An 8266-nucleotide genomic window follows, 5' to 3' on the forward strand; every position below is an offset into this window, starting at 1 on the left:
AACTCATTGGAACTTTGGCTACAGTTGGTTAAGAAAAAATATTAGCTACAGATGGTTTCATCCTTTGTTGCCCTATTTCAGCCCTGGTTAGTTCCAGAGCTGAAATATTTTAGCTGTTAAGGAGGGAAGGTGATTTGTAATCAATAGACACATTGGCATTAGCAGTTCACAAAAGATCCTAATCACAGAAAGATCACAGCTGATCTACAATCACACCAGTCATTTTTGATGTACTTCTCTGGAGAAACACCAGCTGTGCTTTGATTTTTCTCCACTGAATGTGATGAAAGATGGACAAAGATGCTCTGCTTGTCTCATTTCGACTCTTTCCTCCATAGAGTGCTTTCAGGTGTGCTTCAGTTGTTCAGAAATGCCATCAGGGATCACTGCTCTTTATGGCTGGCTGAGCACATTGAAACCTACCCTGGGATCCCAAGGAGTATCTATCTGCAGGGATACCTGTTGGGGTGAAAATCCCAAATTCTTTGGGAATCTATAAAATCATAGGATGGTTTGACTCAGAAATGGACCATGAAGATCACCCAGTTCCAGCCCCTCTACCATGGGCAGGGACACCTTCCACTAGCACAGGCTGCTCAGAGCCCCATCCAGCCTGGACTTGAACATTTTCACAGATGTGGGAATTGCCCTGAACTTATTCATGTGCACCACACAAAAGGAGTACAAAGAACACCATTCTGGACACATCTCATTGTTGCTCCTTGGTGAGGCACATAAATGTCTCTGTGGGCATATGAGGATGCACCACAACCTGAGGAGGTTTGGTGTGCACAGTCTGTAGGGCTGCAGAGGGATTCAGCAGCCTCTAAAATGCAGCACCTCTGCTTGGTTAGCTGGATCTGGGCTAAATTGGTGGTGTTGCTTAGAGGCTGAGCTAGTGGAAATGAAAACAAGAGCTTTTTGAGGTGGTATCGGGTGTCTGACACATCCCTGTGGTGCCAGGTGACATGACATGATACAAGACCTGTTCACTCCTGTGCCCCAAAGAGAGTGGCAGCTGTAGGACAGCAGGAAAGCCCAGCCAGCACCTCACATAGCACTGGATGGTTGTCCCTGAGCAGCAGCTGCATTTCTGTTCCCTGCCTTGGGAGCACTGATGTACATCTCACAAGCAAACACCTAATGCAGACAACCTTTGGTACCTTAATTTCAAACTCAATCCAGTCATTTTATGGCCTTTTAGCTTTATAGCTTTTAATGTGTTTCCTACCTCAGGATATTTTAATAAGCATTTTGCCACATATCTTAAAAAATTAGAGGAAGACAGGTTGCTCCTGTGCTAGGATACAGATGCTCAGCATCTCCATATTTAGGTGATGGATGGCAGTGACACAAAAATGCCGCATCAAATATTACTAAATAAAATGTAATGAATTTGTTTAAGAAAAAAAACCCTAACAAAAAAAAAAAAAAATCAAAATGGTTGTATCACTTGCTAAAGAAATGTACTTCAACATCTGAACAGTTTAGGGGAAAAGTCAGATTTTAAAGTCAAAACAATCTAAATTTCATTTGTTGAAGGCAAAATATGAAGGTGGCATTGATACCCATGCCAACAAGTCCTGCAAAGGATCGTGAGGCTTCCACATATAACAGACAGGCATAACCAGGTATTATACCCATAACTTGTTGCAGGAAGAGTTTTGCAATTCATTTTGACTGATGACCCAAACACTGGAGTCATGGAGGTTGGAGAATGGCTGAAGACACCACCTGGCTTCTGAGATGGGCACCTGGACCTCCCTCTCACCCCAGAGCAGTGAGCACCACAGCTGAGCAATAGACACCCTGGAAACACAGGCAGTTTGGATATCACTCTTATTCCTGGTTTTCTTTGCTTGCTTGTTTGGTACTTGTTTGTTTGTTTGTTTTCCCCAGATGAGTAATATTGCCTCTGTGAGCAAAAAGCACACGAATTTCTGTGAACAACAGGAAACTCATGCCTGAGAGGATCATCACAGCAATATTGACTGCAGCCTGCAGTGATCTCTGCCTGGCTGTGATTTGCTGTTATGCACCGAAGCAAGTGGCAGGGAAGGGAAAATATGAATTTTATCAATACAATGTCTGAAACAAGGCCTCAGTTTATGAAGCAGTTGTGAAGGTGAAAGTTGGAAGCATAGAGGAGGAAAACAAAAATAAGCAAAAGTACATGCTGGGCCCTGTGGGAGGAGCTGGACCAGTAAGAAGTTGAAGCAGTTGATGTGGAGTGCATAGTCTGATCACTGGTGGCATTTGGGTCCCTCATGGATTTGCACAGGGTCACCAGCTGGTTACACACTGAAGCAGATGGAGCACATGATTATCTGGAAAAGGCACAACAGAGTCTCTGCTGGATGTGAAAGTCTATAGCAATGCTGAAGGGCAGCAGCATCATGAATTACTTATTGAAAAGATGACGAATGCATTAAAGCCCAAGGGAAAGACGGATGACACTGGAGTTAAATTTGATCCTGTGAAGTTAAAAGGCAAGGCTTTGAGAGAGACAGAGGAGGTAATGCTTGGGGAGCATTTCAGGCCATTACTGTGGAATGATAAAGAATTCTCAGTAGAGACCAGATGGGAAATATTTAAGGAAGCAATAGAGAACACAGTAGGGAACTTATTGGGAGGCCTAAGCAAACAAGGAGGAGCTGGACAAACATCAAAACAAAAGCATTAGAGGGAAAATGCAAACAGAGCCAAGGATTATGGGAGAGTGGAAACAAAAGCACGAAACAAAGCAGAGGAAAATTTCCAAAGGCAAGTAAACCTCTTTAGGTTATAGAGAAGCACCAGGAAAACAAGGTGTGAAATCGAGATGGAAGAAGATTGTGTTCAGTGGGAACAACAGTGTGCCTGGGCTAAGAGCACCAAGAGGAATCCTGGTGGCTTGGGAGAAAGCAAATGTAAGAGAAAAGGTGGAGCCATGGAAACAGTACTTGGCTGAACAGTCTTATCACCATCCCTGGAGGGATTTAAAAGATGTGTAGATGTGGCTTTTAGGGATGTGGTTTAGTGGTGAGCTTGGCAGTGTTGGGTTAAGCTGGCCTCAATCTCCTTAGAGATCTTTTCCAAGTAAAGGATTCTATGATCTACCTGGATACAATCACCCCAGACCAAGATCGAGAGTTTGGCTTGTAAGACAAAAAAGGGCAACAATTCTGAACCAATGACATAGAAAGGACTACACAGAAGCCCTTCCATCCTTTTAGCAACATGTCACCACAGAACTGTTAGAGATCACCCCAGAGCTAAGGAAAAGGGTTTGAAAGTAATGCACCTTACTGCCACCAGTGAAACTATAAAGACATGCATTAAAGCACAGTGGGGGAAATCCAATGGAAGCAATTGAGGAATGGCTAAAGTAAATTGCATAGGAAGCAAGCAGTGAAAAATGGTGAAGTGTGGGAAAGGATTAGATTAAATATCCATGCTCTGGCTATGAGTACAAAAAGAGAAAGGATGGTGATTAAAGGTGCTTTTGACGATCTTTATTCTGAGAGACGCACCACGAAAAGTAAGAAAATTAGACATTTTCCAGCTAAAAGCATTGTAACTACAGTTGCTCTGTGGAGCAGTAGGAGTAGGGAGGAAGTTAAGCAATGGCCTTGAGTCAGAAGGTTGCTAACATTTCCTCATCTTCCCACATTGTGTAGTAACAACCCAAACTGAGATGAATCTCATGACAACGAGTGTTGTACCATTAAGATCATTATCTTATGCAAACGACACCAAGCAATTACACAAGCTTGCAATAATCGCTGAAGTGACTGCTGTAGGAGTAAGGACAGCAACTGGAAAGAGAAAAATGCAGGAAGAGAACTAAAAGATTAATTTGGATTTCTCAGGCAGCACATGCATACCTGAGATCTTCCTCCAGAAGATGTTTTTAAAGATATATTACTTCAGTAACTCTGCTGTGCAGAAAATCACAGGCTCAGAGACTAAGATGTCTTCATGAAGATATATCAGCCTGAGATACCTACAGCACTGCCCTGGGCAGCTGGATCACCTGCCCTCAGAGAAGCGTGTATCAAACAGAAGGAACCATGGATGTCTTTGGGCAAAAGCAGATGCAGAGCCATTTTAAGATTAATAAAGAAAAAGAGGGAGAGGACTCTGGTCAAATGAAGAGAAGGACCAAGGAGAAAAATGGAACAGCTTTAAGAAATCCTGGTCTCAGCTATCCACCCATTCATCCAAATAATGCCTAAACAATTAACAATTTGGACAACAGAGTGCAGTAGCCTCACCAAAGCACTCAATGGGAGAAGGTTACAGGCAGACCCAGCAGAAAATCATTGTATTATTCAGGGGAAAAGATAATCTGTCAAGACACCCAGCTTTGTTGGCAATACAGCCTCATCACAGCTGGCACAGACAAAAAATGGGTTTTTCATCAGCAGGAATAATAATCACAAGCACCACCAGCACAGCAAAGTGGCACTTCAGGTGTTTATATGCCATTCACAGTGCTGCTTCCTGGGAACGTGCCTCCCAGTAAAATGGAGCTGCCTTATATTCCTCAGCTTTTATCTTGGGATAACTCAGACACTTCCACTTCTGCCAGAAGGGAAAAGCAGCTTTTGTCTCCCTTGGAGTCCTCTCTTTGCTGTGCAGTTCCCTGGAACATTCTGAGTCATCAGTATGCTTCAGAGGAAACCAGGGGCTTAGGGTTTGGAATTTGGGATTTGAGATTTGGGTAGAGACTGATCTCCTGGGGAGCTTTGCTGCAGCAGGAGGGCAGAGAAAGAGCAAAAGGAAGCGAAGGATGGAGATTAAACTGGCCAAATAGGTAGGGTTTTGTCCTCAGATATGAAATATGGTGATCCTCAAAAAATCAGCAAAACCTTCTGGGCCATTACATCTATGCCTTGCTAGCTTAATCCCACAACTTGAGACAAAACCATCACATTTCCAGCTGTAAAACCTTTCTGCCCCACCGTATCCAGTTGTGTGTAACTATATCTTGTATTACACAGGCAGCTTTCATCCTTCCATTGCCAGTGATTATGTCCCCATACATTTAAGCAGAACAGCTGTCTCTTCATTCAGCTTCTGTTTGGCAAAAAAAGTCAAGCAAGACTCACACCTTCGACCTACACATTTACCTCTGGAGTGGGAGTGGATGAATAAAAGGAAGGCAGCACACCAAGCTCAGTGTTCAGGAGGGAAAACAAGAGAACCATTTTTTGCTGCACTCTGAAACCAGCTTCTCATTGCTGGACTTCCTCAGGCCATGCTTGTCAAGGTTGGTGTTGAGTCAGGAAGATGTCAGGGGCTTCAGCAAGCTCTTTCCCTCTCTGCATCCTCCTCCCATCCAAAGATGTGTGTGCCTGTTCCTGCTCTTCACAGAAGGCACCACCACTTACTAATACAGCTATCATGTCAGTGGAGGCTTCTGCTGCTCTTATCTCTTGCAGCAGAAATAAAGGCTCCTTGATGGGGGTCTGCAAGGCTGGAGACCAAGGCTCTGGTAGCAGCTAATGCCACCCCACACATCCTTCTGGGAGGAAGACCAGTTTCTAAATTTGTCATTAAATCTTGGGCTTTCTCTGAAGCTCACTCTTTGTAATACCACAGAATCACAGCATAGGGTGGGTTGGAAGGCACCTTTAAGATCATCTTGTTTCAACCCCCCTGCCATGTGGGAACACCTTTCACTGCACCAGGCTGCTCCAATCCCCATGGCATCTTGGCCTTAAACACTTTCAGGGGATAGGGCATCTTCTCTGGGAGCCTGTGTCAGTGCCTCACCACCCCCACTGTAACCTTATTTCCTATGTAATAAATACCTTATCTAAACCCATCCTGGTTCAGTGTAAGATGACGTAAATCTTCTAAGCATTGCTGACAACTGTCTGCTTGTTTCATTATGACCCCATCCTTGGGTTCACAAGGTTTCAGCTATTGATGAGCATACATTTTGGAGCATGAACAAACAGCCAATGGATCAATGTTCGCTGGGACAAACTTGCTGAGATGAAATATTGGCTTCATTTGTTAAACTTTAATGATTGACCTGCCTGGCCAAGCCGAGAGTGCAATAACTCCTGTTTCTCTAGCAAGTTTAGCTGCTGGGTAATTACACTTTAAGCTCAATGAACATTGTTTCTTTAAAAGCATTTCCTTGCCACTCAGTTGAAAATACCTGTAATTAAACCTCAGAGGAACACATCACACATTCTAGGTCTGAGCTTTGAATGACAGTTTCCTTCTTCCCACATGGAGATGCCAACTCACAGAGTCAGCATTTATTTGTATGTCCTTTGGGGAGCTGGGAGAAGAGAGGAGACTGCAGCCTAAACAGAGTGTCTATTAAAGGAGGAAAAGATGCATATGTCATCTTGTCTGAGATACATCCCATGCTCAGTTACCATGGCAATGGACATTATAGGTAGCTTCAAGGGAGGGCAAGAGTGATTAGCAGGCAGATAAAGGGGAAGACGGTGCTGTGCCCTCTCAGAGTATTTTCATTAAGTTTACAAGAAGCAGGATCTGGATATTAGACAGTAGGTGTCTGCATTCTTTTCCTAATCTAGCTTTAAAAGTATCAGCCGCAAGGGCATCCCTTGCTTCCCTCAGCAGGCAATTCCACCAGATGAAAGATTTTCACAGTATCTGGCCTCCTGTTGTCTTTATTTCCCACTGTATAGTGCTTAATCTTCTCAATTGACAAGCTGAAGCGTGCCAAATCAATATTTTCTTTTGAAATTTGGCTGTTCAAAGGCTAACTGCATCAAGTAATGATTTTTGTGCCTTGGGCTAAAAACTTGCTTCGAAGGCTTCAGTGCACAGGTGAATTTTTCCTTTCAAATTAAAAGAAATAAATTAATAATCATTTTAGCTGAGGCTAGAGAAAAGTAGAATAGAAAGAAATGCTGCCCTTTTTTGGGACTGGAGTTATTTTAGTCCTTTTGCCTGGTTTGTGAACAAAATTATGCCTATGTGGTCTTTTGTCTAGCATTTAAACATCATTTTAAAGCATGTTGGCCATTATCACCCACTTTCAGAAAATGGGGATAGGAAGTTCCCACAAGTTTCATTAATATCATCAACCAGGGAAAAGGAGAATTCAGGGCAAATTAAAGGAGAATTAAATTCAAATTAATCTATCTTGATGGGTCCCTTAATGCAAAGGTAATTTCTTATTCATCCTGCAAGGCAGCAGCCAACTAATCAGCCAGAAAATACCTACTGGCCCACCAGGCAGTACTCAGGGCCCTACCAGCATGAATCTAGGTTGCCCTTTCCTGACCAAAACTTTTGGGGACACTGGGAGAACTGCAGGATACAAATGTTCATGGGACCAGGAAACCAGATTTTGTTGCTCATGCAGCAAGGCAAGTATGTCAACAGCATCCTCCAACAACAGCATTTAAAAAAAAAAAAAATCTAAATCTCATCTATTGTTTCCTTTTTTGCCACAAGACATGTTGCTGCAGGACTTTTTTCAACAACTGAAACCACCATTTAACCCACACATTTAACAAAGGCCATGGGTGTTTAGTGAAACCCATGATCCTCTAGAGATGTGAAGCCAATGGAGCTTTAACAAATTCAAAATATTATGTGAGTTTAAGAGATTTCTGGGATGAAATCTGGACTTTGGAGTCTTGAAGCAAAGAACTCCAAAGGTCTCTTCCAGCCTAAAGTTTTCTTTAAGTTTGTATCTCGAGATCTGTGTCCATAGTCTATATGTATGGTACAAAACTCTTACCTTATTTCTCCTTGGTTTTCACCTTGTCAAGGTAAATTAGCCTTATTTTACAGACCAGAATTCTAGGGAATTTTCAAGTCTCTGTTTTTCTCTGGATAAAGGACCTCCAGCCATGCAGCAATGTAATCTTTGGGAATGAGATGTCCAGAGCACCTGCAGCATCGAGTAGGGTGTGAATTCCCTGAATGCACCACTCAGACTCTTTCAGTGAGGGTTGGGGGATTAAATATGGGCCAGGCAGTCTGGCTTTGACTTCAAAAATTTCCACCTTCTCAAAGGGATTCTGAGTCTATTCATTTTGTGTGGGAAATAGAGACAAAGAAACCTCTGAGTGTTTAGGATCCAAAGACGTGGAACTGAGCAAAAATCCCAACAGGGTGTTAGAAACTTGCAAATACCCCTTCAATCTACAGTTGCAGGTTATTTCTTGAGATCAAATTGAAGAAGTTCCAGAAAGCTGAGAAGACAAACAAATATAAAAATCCCTGTTTTCTCTCTTTCCTTGTGTGACCTTATGAACCTTCATGACTCCACGTAGCACTT

This window comes from Erithacus rubecula (assembly GCF_903797595.1).
Source record: "Erithacus rubecula genome assembly, chromosome: 1".
In the NCBI taxonomy this organism is placed as follows: domain Eukaryota; kingdom Metazoa; phylum Chordata; class Aves; order Passeriformes; family Muscicapidae; genus Erithacus; species Erithacus rubecula.